General features: G+C 30.2%; 1 protein-coding gene across 1 annotated transcript in view; it reads left to right on the plus strand.

The window, feature by feature from the left end:
* The first annotated feature begins 7,107 nt into the window (after positions 1-7,107).
* LOC111635537 overlaps positions 7,108-11,498 on the plus strand; it is a 10,995-nt gene continuing 6,604 nt past the window's right edge. Inside the window, exon 1 of the mRNA XM_023380527.1 lies at positions 7,108-7,504. The gene's annotated coding sequence lies outside the window, so the exon portion shown is untranslated. The remainder of the gene's footprint in view (positions 7,505-11,498) is intronic.

Genomic DNA, 11,498 nt, shown 5'->3' on the forward strand with positions numbered 1-11,498 from the left:
TTATTGAAAATTATAACGAGATAGTTACGGCTAATAGATATAATATCTATTAATATATACAGTAGAGCGTCGATTTTCCGAATCAATTGGGGACTGCGGTTGTCCGGATAACTGATATTTCGGATAACGGATTTACGTACTCTACGAAAAAATAGTTTAACGTATCCGATGTTAAAATTTTTATCCGTTGCGTGTCGCTTCGCGTTGAATTTTCGTCGATGTTAAGCCAAACAAAGACTATTGTATCGTTAAAAATTATTTTTTTATTTTGTACAAACAAAATAAATATATTGAAAAATATAAAAACAATAAAAAATTATACTTCANATCATTAAATGATGATATGCAATTATATTGAACTTGTTTATTTATTAAGTACGTCAGATAAATAATCTATTAAAAATACATTTAAAGAATTAACTGATTGTCCCTGGAAGTCGGCTTCTTATAGAAAAACATTCCCTATCATCAAATGTCACGGCACGCCACTGTATTCAAGAGTATTTTACTTTGAAAAATATTGCAAATTTTTTTCATAAACTTACTTAAACCTTTTTTAAAATATACTTTTCAGATTGAAAGATTTTTGTCAATTTCATTTTGCACGCGCGCGCGCGCGCGCACACACACACACACACACAAATTCTTTAAAAATAATTTGTTGATCCACTTGTGACAAAATTCATCCATTATTTATTTATTTAAGTTTATTTTATTCTGCAGTTTGGTGTTAAGATGCATCTATTGTTCCTAGTTCTTAGAGAATATTTCAGTAATACAAGTATCACGAATATTTCTGCGGAAGGTAATTTCACTTCGCAATCCATTAAAATTTTAACGCGACTCATACTTTGAGTCGCATTAAAATTTTAGTGTGTGTTAGTATAGCGCGTCGTATTGCAAATGTGTTTCTTGTAGTTGCTCTTATTCCTATAAATCCATCACAGACTTCTTCCAGATCGAAATTTTCAGCTTTTGCCTTGTGCATCCTGAATAGCCAGGTGACTGAATAAATGGCAGGGCAACACTGTTTAAGTACGCTACCACGCAAATGGTTGAAAATTATTAAAAGGAAATAAACTACAGGGTAGGCCCAAAGCACATATAAGTTACCACCACTGCTAAACACGCGAATTTAAGAGTTTGAATCATGTAATTTGATATTTTTAGCACAAATCATAATTTGAGTAATTCACAGATTCTGAGATTCTCTAATATTTATAGAAAAATCCATTTACGAGTATTCGTGGAGTAGCAATAATTAGAAATGTACTACTGTATATCGAGATTTAACTATTGATATATACAATAGAGCATCGATTATCCGAATGTCGATTCACGGAAAGCTTTCCAGTCCGCAAATTTAAATTTCCGCTAGTGCTGTGGCACTTTGGATACGTCTTGGGCTACTCCAATATTATTTTTGTTGGTGCGCGTTTTAGCTGGCAGCACTGGCGCGACCATTCGTTCAAATCCTGGCATTAAGGACATGCCAGGATTTAAACGAATTTCAACACGAAAAAGGTTAATATATTTTTTCGTACATAACCGGTTATCCGGAAAATCGGCCCCGAACAACCTGTCCCCAATTGATTCGGATAATCGATGCGCTACTGTATATATATTTACAGCAGAGCCGATTATCCGAAAGAATTCGTCGGCAAATTTAAATTTTCGCCAGTGCTGTGGCGCTGCAATCTTTGGTATGTCTTGGGCCACTCAAATATTTTACGTTTTTGATAATAAATTAACTTCTGAAGTATAATTTTTTATTGCTTTTATATTTTTCAATATATTTATTTTGTTCGTACAAAATAAAAAAATAATTTTTAACGATACAATAGTCTTCGTTAGGCTTAACATTGACAAAAATTCAACGCGAAGCGACACGCAACGGAGAAAAATGTCAAGATGGGATAAGTTAATATATATTTTTCGTACATAATCGGTTATCCGAAACATCGATCTTCCGAATGTTCGGAAGATCGATGTTTCGGATAACTGGAATCTTCCGCAATTGATTCGGATAATCGACGCTCTATTGTAATTATTATACATTAAAATCTGTTATAAATATCCTTGTTCTATGGTAATTGTGAATAAATGTGTCTAAATACGTGTTTATAACAATAAATACATAGAATTTTCGGATTTATTGGTTTTTGATAAATTTTTAAATTTTTAATGTAATTATTAGAGAACCTTTAACTCGGATTATTAAGTTATAACGGTCTATAACAGAACCAACCCTTGGCATGGCTGCCAAACGTGGCACGCCAATAACTTTTTCTGGCACACAACCAGAGCTCACCTTAAAATATAAATATCCAATATCTTTTTTAATATACAGTAAAATCTCACTAAATCGAACTACGTTAACTCGAAACTATCTACAGATCTCGGGCAGAGCATACAGGATTTTCCATATACGGTCTCGTTAAGTCGAAATTGTCGTTATTTTAACTCGAGCTTATTTTCTCGTGTACCCTCCATCCTTTGATAGGTCGTAATCTTCATTTTCTCTTACATTCTGTGTGTGAATACAGAAGATTAAAATAAACACTATTGCTCTATGCCCAAAATATCAACACTCCATTACATCTTCGCGTCGACATTATTGATACGTGTTACCAGCGCTCTGATTGGAAAACAAGCATACCCTATGAAAACGCCTTCAAAAGCGCCATAAAATGTATAAAATAATCTTGTAATCATGCCAAGAGCAGATTCTTCAGAAATAACTCTTGATATAACACACACACACACACACACACACACACACACACACACACACACACTAGCAATGAGCCCGGCATTGCTTGGGCAAACGATTTGGATGATTTGGTAAATATTGTACGTTTGGAAATTAAGTTATTACTACAACAGTAATCTTCGACAACTATAGTGATTGTTATATAACAAATACCTCTTATTGCTGAGAATCATTTTACTGCTTCGAACGAACGTTTTCAACCTGAACAAATTTTCTGGAACCTTTACAATCGTTCTATAATCGAACCAATATGCAATATCAAATTCGAATTTAAAACGGTTCGAACATTTGGTTAAAAATCAAAATATATAAAAATATTTATAACAATGTTTGAAATGTTATCAATTTAATACACCTAAGTACTCAATAAAACTCAATGAAGACTAAACGTACTTACAAACAAAATAAATCGCATCTAAAATAGTACAGTACAGTAAAAGCAGGGCTGTAAAGTCGGAGTCGCGGAATTTTGGTGTTTTAGCCGGAGTCGGAGTTGTCAAAAAATCCGCCGACTCCTTTTTACTTACCAACTTGTTATGTATATAAAACGGAAAAAGTATTGGAATCGTGTCAAATTTGACCCTCCAAGTTTTTTTTTTTTTGCAAATCTACACGGTGGAGACCTCCCGAACCCCTCAAAAAAGTCAATAAAGGGGAAAAATTCGCGCGCGCGTGTGTGTTGGCGTTTAATTTGTTTAATTTCTTTATTTTCTGTTCTCAGTTATTAAACAATATCTCAGAATGGGTAAAGTTTAAGAAACGAAATGTGGCACTGTAGCTTGCGTATAAAGGAGCATCAATACTATTAAATTTTGGTTCTTAATTAAAGGTCGACAGGATGAAGACATAAAAGGGGTCATGTGTCATATCTCTTAATGAATAGTTTACTCGTTATTAGCGTTCAAAATTAAAAAAAATAAAACTCGTCTCTACCCTCAAAGAAAGCTTTTTTGCCATTTTATAATAGTACAGTAAAACTTGTTAAGATGTTCTCGCCTAAGATGTTAGAATGTATATGGGGACACGATTTAGTTCAACCACTTTGACGCTTAATAACTAACTCGTGTTAAACCATCTGACTCCGATTCTGACCACTCTGACCACAGAAATTATTAGGCTTCAAACATGGTGAACAAAATCATGCCCCCCTCATACAGTCTAACATCCACACATACAGAAAAAAAACCTCAAATCTTTTGCGTATCTCCAAATTTCAAGGTGTCCTGAGCCCAAAAATATAAAAATTTGGGAGGGATCATTTTTTGACCGAGCACTACACTTTTCCTCCGTTATATATAATAACCGGAAAAGTAAAAATGATCGAATACCTATTTATATAGGCCTATTACTTAGAGAAGTCTTTTAGCTTTGGAATAAAACTATATTCCAAAACTAAAAGACATTCTATCTTTATTAGAACTCTATTTATTGAATCTTTTATTCTGAGGTCACGTGATGACATCAGAATTTCCGGGTATCTTTCGGTAACAAGTACGCCCCTGATCGGAGTCGGTAGATTTTTACGCGACTCCACAGCCCTGAGTAGAAGCCTTTATTCAGGTTAAGTCTTAATACTCTCCCTCTCCCCCCGCGGGGGAATTTCGAAATCCCCTCTTAGTGTGCACTTTCATGACGTACCCTAACTGTGTACCAAGTTTCACCTCTAGGTTCAGCGGTTTGCTCTGGGCGATGATAAATCTGTCAGTCAGTCAGACAGTACAAGTAATTGTATATATTTAGATAATTTTTAATACATGAACAGCTGACTCTGGTCAAAAATTGTGACGAACTTTTTAAAAGTTTCCACAGTGAACTTGTATTTTGTCTAAACATTTTATCGTCGAAAATAGTCCGCATTATTATGATATTTAGTTTTGTTCTGGTCTAGAGGATCACAAACAATTGCGAAGTTGGTGGCTTACATAATAGTTTCTCCCGATCCCAATTTAGGCAAGTTCGAAATTACTAAATCAACACGTCAGAGTATATTGTGCATATAACGAAAGAAATGCCTTCTACATAAAGGCATAACTCCAATAAAAAAGCAGAAAATAGTTTTACATCTTACATATATACACTTTAATATACAAAATGTAAATCTAGCTTATAGCTTCATTATATCAGAATTATATGTAGAGTACATATACACTTTTGAATATGATTATTTTATTATGAGAATATGATTGCTTGTTTCTTCACATCAAAGAAAGCACTTTCTGGTAAGTTAAATTAAGTATCTTACTATAAAATATAATTTTTAAAAATACAACTAAATTGGAGAGTTTTTAAATTCCATGAAGTACTCTCCATTTATATTTTAATTATNTTTATTATGAGAATATGATTGCTTGTTTCTTCACATCAAAGAAAGCACTTTCTGGTAAGTTAAATTAAGTATCTTACTATAAAATATAATTTTTAAAAATACAACTAAATTGGAGAGTTTTTAAATTCCATGAAGTACTCTCCATTTATATTTTAATTATTATTTTATAATATTAAATTCATAAATTTATCCAAGTATTACAGAACCTCATAACTTATTCATAACAACATATTTATAAAAATTCAAAGAACAAATTTATTAATTCTTAATAAACAGGAAGCGCTTAATAAATTAAGATCGTATTCTTTTTTGCTAATTCTCTATCGAAAGAGAATTCTTAATAAACAGGAAGCGCTTAATAAATTAAGATCGTATTCTTTTTTGCTAATTCTCTATCGAAAGAGAAAAATTGATTTATTTTCAAAAATCTTCAACGTTAAATTATTTGGTATTAAAAATAAATAAATAAATTCTATCTTTTCCCTCTAATTTCAAAAAACAAAAACATTTTTCTATTCGTTATTAAAGCAATACCGCTACTATAGTGTACTACTTCTAGTTTATGATATTATTATTGATGCTTCTGCTACTGATACTGCTACTATACTACTACCAGTCTGATACTAATACAGTACTAATACTACTACTAATAATAAAGCTATTTTTAAGCTGCTTTCTGTGAAGTTAAATCTTCAAAAATCAACAGAACATAAGTAAAAAAAAACAAGTTTTTCTTTCATTCTAAATAGAAATGGTTATATATATATATATATACAGTATATTTTTCGTTATTTCTAAAATTTCATCAAATCTTTATTGAAAAATATCCTCAAAAACATGTATAGAATTGTATAATATAAAAATAGGATAAAATCTGAAAAATATGAAGTTCTAGTATTATCGCACAAGTTCTGAAAATTTTAATATATTTTTAAAATATATTTAACTTAAAAATATAATAATAATTAATTAAACTTAATGGCAATTTTTAAAAGGAAAGACATCTTAATTTCGTATCTTATAAATAAATAAATAATTCTTCAATTATTAAAAATAAAAATTAAATTCTCAAAAAATCGAACATTTTAAATAATCATTTATATTCACACATTTTAATACTATTTTAGACTTTCATGAGAACCATCCAGCTAAAACCTTTGACGCTTCTTATTAAAAAAAATTATTTTCGATTAAATGAACAAAAAAATAAATTAGAATTTTATTGAAGAAATTTGGAATATATAATTTAAAAGAAAGTTATTTCTTCTACTATATATATATATTTATTTTTATTAATGCAAAAATCTAAAGTGAAAAAGTGAATTCTTTGAAAAATATCAATTTTCCAAAAATTCTAAATTGAAAATACAATAAAATATCGTTACTTAAATTTACGATAATTCATATTTTTCGTTTTGTCTTTTTATGAGAGTAATTCAGTTGAAAAACTATCATTTTGTAAAGTAATCTAAAAATTATTTAGAAATTTTAAAAAATTAAATTGACATTTATACGGTTTTAATAAATTGAAAATATTTTGTATACACATTAAATTAGTTATTTTTAAAATATATTTGAGAAAACAACTTTTATTAATGATTTATTAATAATTAATTATTTACTAAGAGCAGTTTAATAATTCTTTTTAGCACCTTAATCATTAGTACTTGGTACTTAAATATTTCAATAGTAATTTACATTTAAATATTTTTTTATATATTAAAAACAAAGGAGTACTCATTTTTTTCAAAATTAATGAATAATAAAAAGTATTTAAATATAAAAATCATTTTAAAAATTGCAATAAAAAAATAAACTTAAATATCTTAAGTCAGTGATAAGTTAAGATGCAAAAAATATAAACATCCTATTACTTAATTAAAGATTCAAATTAAATTTAATTAGCAAAATTCTATTAATTAATTTGTAGTATTTAAATTTTAATTTATGTTAAAACAGTTAATTAATTTGCTAGCATCAGTGTAATATCTACACCATCATCAAATCAATATTCAGTTTAGAAACCTCAAAACTTTATACTCTTTTTATTTTGTACCTTTACTCCTTTTGCTCTCTGTTTTTACCTTTTAGATGCTTTGATTTCTTTTTAACAGCCATTCTAAAATAAGCAACTTCTTTATATTTATCTTCATTTTATTGTATAAACCGTAAAGACGGTGCATGTTTGTATAAACGAGTGTGTTGTGCAGAAGGAAGGTAGAAAGAGAGAGTAGGCAGAAGCTGACCATCCACCCACATCTTTCACTCTTATTGGTCGATCATTTCTCCATTCCGAAATGATGGTGGGCTATATAAATCAAATGCAATGAAATTTTCATGTACACGCTCTTCTTTTCTCTTAGTGAACTGATTTAATCAGCCTGATCGAAGAAGAGAGCAAGCAGGTACTGTTACCAACTTATCTTCTTTTATATTTAATTATTTTTATACTACTATAATTAAGTTATTGTTATTATTATAAAATTATACTTTAAACGAAAGAAAATATAGCGAACGAGAAAATTAGGATAAAAATTTGCAGAAAATAAAAATAATACTAGTGAAGAGTGTAAACAGGTGCATCGTGTCAGATCGCGTACAACAGGATGTTCTAAATTCACTACTACTATTTCACAGATTTATTTAATACAAAACTAAAAGAAAGTTGTAAAAACTTTTTAATTCTTTTAACTTATTTATATATAAATGAGTTAAAAATTTATTTATGTTTTTAAATAAAACTATTTAGTATCTATTTTACCTTATATAGCTATTCTGAATACTATTCATGTTTCACTTTTTTACAGTAATTTTCGAGTAACTGATACTATATAATTATTATTTAAATTAATTTAAAATCATTAATTAATTTATTTATTTATTCTTAAGAGAATATTGCTTCTATCGAATTCAATTTATCGTTTTAAATGCGAACGCCTTGGAAAAATTGTGAGGAAAATAAACTTTAATTAGTAAATACATTTTTAGATATTTATAATTATCATATTGTTATGTATTGCATTAGCTTAAAAGTTGTTATCTCTAAAATGTTTTCGTTGCGTAATTTATTGTAGTTTTTATTTACAAAGAGAGGAAACAAGAAGGTCAATGATCTTTCATTACATAATAATAAAATTAGAAATCGCATATTATATCTTAACTAAAATACTTTTACACTTAAAAAGACCTTTCTTCGTATCATTTGAAGTCTTTTACTACAAACAGAACATACGTGGATTCATGATATAGTGACGATTTTGTTAGTAGGTTACTTGCTATTCTTTACGTAAACAGTAAACTTTTCATATAGTGAATGATTTAGCTCAGTTCTTCGAGAATTCAAAATAAAGAAATCTATCGTAAACTAGTAAATAATTCGACTTTAATAAAACGAGCCTAAACAAAGTCGTCATCAGTAATTTAAATTTAATAAAAATTTCTATTCATTATAATTTCACCCACAATTATCTAGAAGAAAATAATGAAGTCCACAGTAAATAAATCTGATTATGATATTGCAATTTGACTAGCAATAATAATACATCCCCAAAAAAGATAACTGTATACAGTGGTGCCTCGTATAACGTACGCCTCGAATAACGGACGCTGCGAACCACGGACTTTCTGCGAATAAGTGCGAATGATGTTTCCACTCTTTTGCCGTTGCCAATGACAATCTGCTATTTTTATAATATAGTATTATTAGAATATATTATTAGTATATCTGAAGTACAGAGCTCCTGTTGGAATTCGGCTTGCTCCTTTGTTTATTACATACAGTACATCACCTCAGTGCAGGGTATTTCCATTTATTCAAGTGTTATGCAAATCATGGCTTCTAAAAACAGAAAGATGATTTCAATTGAAACAAAGCAAGAAATCATCAGAAGGAGTGAAAGTTGACAAAAACTTCCCTGTCAATTGAGGAGAGGTTCAGGAGTTTACCAAAACTCATTATCCAAACAGAGCTGAGGCCAACAGGATCAATGATCTCTACAGTGACACCCCTGCCCGTCATTTCTGACAGGTTGTTGAAGAAGAGAGAGAAACAGACCACCTTGGACATGTTTTTCAAGAAGCCAGCTGCCAAAAAACAAAGGATGGAACAAGAGGAGTTGACCCTGCAAGCTCCGGTAGCCTCTCCTGAATCTGACTCCGATTAAAAAACAGTAAAAAGAGATCTGCTGCAATATGTAGAAAGTCTGTATCTGTATGAATGTGTGAAGAAAGTGTTCCTCCACCTCTTCCTCACAACATCTGACTACCCAGCATAATTGGTGACTGCTCCATTTTAATTTTTTTATGGTACGGTTATTTTATGCTGCGGAACGAATTATATTTGTTTTAACATGTATTTCTATGGGAAAATGCGTTTCGTATAACGGACTTTTCACTTAACGGACATGCACCTGGAACGGATTACGTTATACGAGACACCACTGTATATATTAAATATATACTGTATATAAATATGCACATTATAAAATAGACGCACACCACAAAGAAGAATTACTAATAACTTCCGTTTCCGATGACGAATCGCCCTAAAAATCAACATTGCTCATCACATAAGTGACGAATTTTAGATAATAAAATAATTAATGCATTGTAGCTAAAAAACAGTTTAATGAATGCTATACTGTTGGTAGCGCACACGCAAGTATTAAACGTTAAAGTATTTAAATTATCTTTACATTATTTCAAGAAATTTTATTATAAAAACAAACGTAATTTTCTGTGAAGTTAGAGGGCCGTACAAAGAATGGAATCAGAAAACTTCTTCAAACATCGACTTATTTGAGCCTGGTTCAAAGCTGCGCCCACGCGAACCGCTGTTCGTACGACTAGCGAAGAAACGTCCGTTACATACATATGAATTGAATCTCAAATAAAAGCAAGAGTCAGGCGAAAGAAGTTGCACACAACGACTTTAATGCTAATAAATAGTCTGCAAATTTGTTATTTCAGAAAATAAATGGTGAAATTGTATTTATAACTGAATAGAGGTTCCAAAAAGATGCGTAATGTTTAAAGACAAATCATCCATAATCTCGATCTAAAAAATTCTCTAACAACACTACTATAAACCAACATACTTAATTTATTTAGTTTTGTAAAATTTTAAATCAATTTTGTATTTAAATAAATAAAAACAAAATAATAAGACTTTAAAAATTTGGTCTCAATCAATATATTTTCGATTTGAAAGCACGTTATAATTACCTAGCTGTGCCAATACTTATGCTTGCTATAATCAGTATTAATTAATATAATAAATATTTATTACACTGATTATTGCTTTAATATTAATGTAATAAACATATTTGCTTTTGAGAGCCGACAACGTATAACAAATTGCACATCATCGAAATATTCCAAGGGATTGCTTAGATCCAATATACAGTTTCGAAAATTACTGAACCGATTAACTAACTTGCTCGGTAATACCGTCCCGTCTTTTTGTACAGTTCTTTCCTCGTTAAATAATGAAAATATTTCATCACTGTTAAATCCGATGGCCATATTGACTTTGGAACCGCGATTCACAGACCAAAAACTGCTTTTGTAGGTGGTTACAAACGTCTAGACTTTAAACTCCAAGCAAGTATTAATATCAATTTCTTCCGTACCGTGGCACATACTTCATGACGTCAGCCTTTTCGCCTGAGCCGGAAGAGTAAAACTAGGGCGTTTATCATTGTTTATCACACTGTCAACGTTAAGGAACTACGTTAAATAAAATGGAATGTAGTAAATGTGGTTTAAAATATAGTCATAAACAAATTTTAAACAGGCATATTAAGGCAAGCAAGCACATAACGGGAGGCAACGGCAGTGACAAAAATATTAAAGTATTTAAGTGCAGATTGTGTTTATCTATGTATCATAAAAAAGTAGTTTTTTAATATTTATGTTCCCAATATCAATATATTGTTCTATTAGAGACAGTATATCTAGCATATATTGATAAAATTAAAATATGGGGTATAGCCTATATACCCAGGGTGGCCAAGCTCCTTGATAGTCCGAGCCATATTTCAAAATTTGATATTTTTCGCGAGCCGTAATTAAATACGTATTAAAAAGGTGTGCAAAAAATTCCAGATTACAAATTATATCCGTAGCAAGAGTGATACAAATTGTTTCCTCCAGAGCACAATGTCAACTGTCCGTTGCAATGACAGTTTACAAATTCAAAATCGGTCTGGAGTCGGTCGATAACGGATGATTACGCCACTGTTTATGTTCGTTTGCGCAGTTTTCGATGAGTCATATCATTCTTAACTTGGACAGAAATGAAATTTGTTACAACGTTGCACTTAGTCTTTCATATTTGTTGTTAGTAATTTAAAAGACATTTTGAAACACATACGGAACGATAATAATTTTTTAAAATAT

This window comes from Centruroides sculpturatus, unplaced genomic scaffold, assembly GCF_000671375.1.
Source record: "Centruroides sculpturatus isolate CEXI.00-Female unplaced genomic scaffold, Cexi_2.0 scaffold911, whole genome shotgun sequence".
In the NCBI taxonomy this organism is placed as follows: Eukaryota; Metazoa; Arthropoda; class Arachnida; order Scorpiones; family Buthidae; genus Centruroides; species Centruroides sculpturatus.